Source organism: Ailuropoda melanoleuca, chromosome 2, assembly GCF_002007445.2.
Source record: "Ailuropoda melanoleuca isolate Jingjing chromosome 2, ASM200744v2, whole genome shotgun sequence".
Lineage (NCBI taxonomy): Eukaryota > Metazoa > Chordata > Mammalia > Carnivora > Ursidae > Ailuropoda > Ailuropoda melanoleuca.
Genome location: NC_048219.1, coordinates 67,635,613 through 67,640,575, shown reverse-complemented (window position 1 = coordinate 67,640,575; position 4,963 = coordinate 67,635,613). Strand labels below are relative to the sequence as shown.

Here is a 4,963-nt window from a genome sequence, read left to right as displayed (position 1 = left end):
AGCAGCTCTGGTTTCTTTTCAATGTCACTATTGTCTTTAGAATGAAAATACAGTCTGAATTTCCTACAATGTCTTAGATTTGGGGTATGAAGTATGCTGCTGGCATGTGATTCACACTGTCTAAGGATGTACCTGATTCAGAATTGGAAAATTGTTAAACAAGTTTGGAGAACAACTTTCTTAGTGGTGCCTTCTCTTTTCACTCTCACAAATGGGAAAATAGAACACTGTGAGGAAGAGAGCATGTTTTCTAAAATGGTCTTCTCCAATTGGAGAGATGCCAAATCTCATGGTTGAGATCAGAGCTTTTCAGCTTAATATTTATTATTTCCTCCAGGTAGCAACAGTTTCTTGTTCCCCTCTGTCCCTTCTATTAATTTTTTTTATTTCTCCTTCCATCTCTAGATATGATGGATACATACATACCACATTCTCATCCTCTCTTTCTCTTACTCTATTGCTCTCATCCCGTCTTCCCACCACTACAAACTTGCATATGGGTGAAAATAAAGAAGTACATTATATATCCATCGGAATTCATCTACAGGGCTTCCAACTTTGAAAGGGACTATTAAGCTTGATGGTTTCCTTTTTAATGGTATCTTCTTTTGGTTCATACCATAAGACAGAAAATGGCATTCTCAAAAAAGTTTCCATAGCCTGCAGTACCACACACACACACACACACACACACACACACAGAGGAATCTGCTTTAAAATGTAGTCAACTCTTGGGGTGCCTTGGTGGTTCAGCCAGTTGAGTGTCTGACTCTTGATTTTGGCTCAGGTCATGGTCTCAGGGTCATCAGATCCAGCTCCAGGCTGGGCTCTGCACTGAGTGGGGAGTCTGCTTGAGATGCTCTCTCTCCCTCTCCCTCTGCCCTCCTCTCTTTTTCTCTCTAAAATAAAGAAATAAATCTTAAAAAAATAGCATCTGGCCAACTCTTGATTATTCTGCAAATAGGAAATCATGGAATATACACATTAAATATTTCAATACATTCATTGAAATCCATAGATAATTTTTAAAAGTCTTTTCTTGGTCTACCTGGGTGGCTCAGTCAGTTAAGTATCTGCCTTCAGCTGAGCTCATGATCCCAGGATCCTGGGATCAAGCCCCATGTTAGGCTCCTTGCTCAGCGGGAAGTCTGCTTCTCTCCATCTCCCTTTGCCCCCACCCCCAACTCCTGCATGTGCTCTGTCTCTCTCTCACTCTTGAATAAATAAATAAAAATGTTAAAATTAATACATAAATAAAAGTCTTATCTAATTCAATCACTAACTTTCTTCTCAAATTTTCATCAAATTGCTCAAAATAGCAAATGAATTCATTTGAAGTCCAAAAGCTTTGATCACTTTCTGACCCTTTTTGCAAATGCTAAAATGCTCCCTTCCCCAAAACAATCAGTAAAGGATTAGGGGAAAATGCTAAATTTAGACCCAGATAATACAGGTAAAACATATTTTGATCCCCAAATTAAAAATGAGATGTGCTTTTCCAACCAGGACTGGGCAGAATGGTACCTACAAAGAAGGGTGGTGAGAAGAAGGGCTGTTCGGCCATCAATGAGCTTGTGACCAGAGAATACACCATCAACATCCACAAGCTCATCCATGGAGTGAGTTTCAAGAAGTGTGCCCCTTGGGCATGCAAAGAAATCCAGAAATTTGCCATGAAGGAGATGGGAACTCTGGATGTGTGCATTGTCACCAAGCTCAACAAAGCTGTCTTGGCCAAAGAAATGAGGAATGTTCCATACCATATCCATGTATGGTTGTCCAGAAAACTTAACAAGGATGAAGCTCTATATGCTGGTTACCAAGGTACCTGTCACCACTTTAAAAAATCTACAGTTAATGTGGATGAGAACTAACTGCTGATTATCAAATAAAGGAATAAAACTGCCAAAAAAATAATAAATATGTACTTTCTATGGCTATGTATCTAATTATAACATTGTTATATGATTATATACATACATACACAAATACACATCATTTACACATACACTTATTGTGACAGAATTTTTATTATGTATCAGCTCATTTCTTCCACCAATAATCTCATTCCATATACGATTCACCTAGAAAGCCCTACACTTACACTAAGACACCTCGAATGACATAGGTGTCTTTTGCAAAGTCTCCCAAGAATTCAGGATGGAACACTTAAAAAAAAAAAAAAAACACCTCTTGGAATTGTAATCTACCTGTATGCTTATTTTGGTGCCCCTTCACAATGTCAGGTTTTTGAAAGTAAGATCACACATGCACACAGTACATATTCCTAAAATTTTAAAAAAAATCTTATTCTAAGAATTTTATGTGCCAAACTAATAGGCAAACTGCTAAAAAGAATGAAACAAATTCCTAATATTTTATAAGTTCACAAATCCTATCACCTCCAATGATTAGAACCTAAAGCAAACGATGCCCCTATTTGCATGTGCGTGTGCATTTTGCATGGCAAAAGTATGCATTCAAGTACTTTTAGAAGTACTCAACATCTGCCAAAGCAAATTGGGGCAAAATTTATGCTTAAAGAGTCATTTAAAAAGTGAGTGAGCCTTGCTAAACCACACTGTACATATGGGAAAAAAAAAACATAAATGGTGTGAAAGCACAACGCAATCCATACTTATTTTATTATACAAGGACCTAACTGTTATTTACCTAAGATTAGTGATATGCCATGATTACTCTCTGCCTAGGAAATCACTACATGAAACAGTTCAATATCACAACAGGGACATTGCTGCTTTGATGGGCATAATTTTAGGTAAGGTAATTGCTTCAAGTGACCTTCCTACTTTTTTGAGTGTTTCCTAGTGTATTTTCAACATAGCATTGTCTACAGCTGAAGTTCTCTTCATTATTTCCACTTATAAATAAGAATTTTCCCTGTTATGTGCACCAGCCATTTGAATTCTAAAAATTCAAAACAGTAAGTCATTCTACGTTCTTAACCACAAAACAAAAATAACTGCTTATTATTTTATTTATTTGTGATTATACATATTTTCTACTGCTGGCTGTAAAGAGAAATCATAATGCAATGCCCCAGCTTTAATTTTAAGAAATGCAGGCAGCAATTTTGGGCAGTTAGTCTTTCTTACAGACTAGTGTCTTTTGATATATTGAGAAGACTACAGAAGCTGTTACGATGATAATGGAAGAACCTTATACATTTTCATTGACATCAAGTTGCCACTGACATCACAGGATTGACAAAGTAATGGTTTTCACACATACTTACATTGACACCATAACATCAGAAGTGTCAGACACAATGGAAGTGTCTCCTACAAGATCTATTGGTATTTAAAAAAAGGAAAAAAATAAATGCAGAAGGTTATGATAATATATTATGTCTCTTAACATTTCTAATTGTCCATAAATGCATCTGATTTATAATGAACTTCTATTGCAGATATCACCTTTTTTCATACACATAAATTTGGGGGAAAGGGAAAGGTGAGAAAATTGGAGGTGATGAGTGTTAAGGCTATTGTGATAGATGTAAAAATATACTTAATCTAGAGCTAACAGTTATAAAGTACAAAGTACAATTGTTCAAAACCAGGAACAGACTGTGGTAATGAGAAAATAGTCAAGGAACTCACACCAATTTGGTATTTTAGGTTAATTGCTTTATTATTAATACAGAGAGGTTGCACATTAGTTCTGTATAATTAGACAGAAATTATGCAGTGTTTGGTAATTGTAGCAGAATTCTGTAGTTTGCTATAACTTCATGCTGAACCAATATGAAAAGATAAAGTATTACAATCTTTAAAAAGAGACACATAGTTGGCATCAGAGTATAACATGAAGCAGAAGCTGATATATGACAGATTTTCATTATTTCTGTGAGGTAAGTTAACTTGATCGTATCTGCATGACAGGGTATTAATAAGATACTAGGTGATATTTTTAGTGTAACTGGAAGTACCATCAGCAGCCAGAGCTTTAACTTGTTTTCTTTCCATTTATAGGCACTTTATTTCTGTATTACCTGATTCAGTTAACATTCTTAAATTAAGACTCTTAAGAAAAACAGCTGGGTGTGATCTTAGTTAAAATTATGTTTATCTGAACAATAATTTCTTACCTCTTTTAAATGCAGTACCTTCTATGTTTCAAAGCCAAGTATCAGAGATAGGCAGATGACCAAGAGAGACATGGCCCTTGTCCTGCAGACCTTACATACTTCCATGGGGACGACAAAGCTCAACAGGTAATTTCCTAGTGGTTATTTAATTACAGGACAGTTGGAAGGTATCTTGGAGAAATCATGGTGCTGAGAGAGCATATAAAAAGGCAGATCTGAACTAGTCTTGGAGATAGGCAAGGCTTCTCAGAGGGGATGAGAAAAACATTCAGAGTACAAGGAACGATTCTACTTGAAAGCCTTGAGACACCAAGCATGAATATGGAAGATCAGGCTGGCACTCTGTGTTCCTTTAAAAATGTGTTTATTTTCATTCTACATATTTGAGGAAAATACACCAGAGTGAAGGAAGCTATGAAGAAAGAACATCGTCCACTTTCCTGTAAATTGGCCACTGTTGCCAGCTCGGAGAATCTAATCTGGAGAGCCTCCATCATGCTGCCATTTTGCCAGTTTTGACATGGGTGTCCCTACCTCCTCCACAATTTATCTCAGAGTATTTCTGCTTAGAAGAGCAATGATTGGGTTAATTTTTTTAAGTGAATTTAGTTCTAGCTAATTACCTCATTTACACCTTGAATTTATTTGTCCCTGAAATTCCAACTGGAAAGGTGGCAAGTTATTTTTTTTTTTAAATTGTGCCAGGGTGGAACTACAGCAACAAATAAAATACACATAGTCCTGCCCTCATAAAACTTATCATCCAACAGGAAGTTAAATAAAGCACAGCAAGCACCAATACATAAAACTGTGAAATTATAACATATTTCTAAAATATAAATTAGCATCTTG

General features: G+C 36.1%; 1 pseudogene; it reads left to right on the top strand.

Moving 5' to 3' along the window:
* The first annotated feature begins 1,517 nt into the window (after positions 1–1,517).
* LOC100465817 lies at positions 1,518–1,881 on the top strand (annotated as a pseudogene).
* The last annotated feature ends 3,082 nt before the right edge of the window (positions 1,882–4,963 follow it).